Consider the following 254-nt stretch of genomic DNA (forward strand, 5'->3'; position numbering starts at 1 on the left):
TGTGCAAAAAGACATTTTTATTTGAGTAACTCTTGTGTGTTGTTTTTTTTTTAACTAGAAGTTTACAGCAGGAGTAGAGAAATCCAGATCCTGTCAGACTTCTTGATATGTGGCTAAAAGCTGCTGCTGAAAACATTATTGCCAATTTCTGCAGAATTTCAGGCTTAATCTCTCCCAGTGTAGCTTCAAGTTGACTCAAGTTGTAATTTTATAGCAGACCTATGTCTAAGTTACCTGTAAAGTGATTAAATTTG

This window comes from Tetrao urogallus (assembly GCF_951394365.1).
Source record: "Tetrao urogallus genome assembly, chromosome: 18".
In the NCBI taxonomy this organism is placed as follows: Eukaryota; Metazoa; Chordata; class Aves; order Galliformes; family Phasianidae; genus Tetrao; species Tetrao urogallus.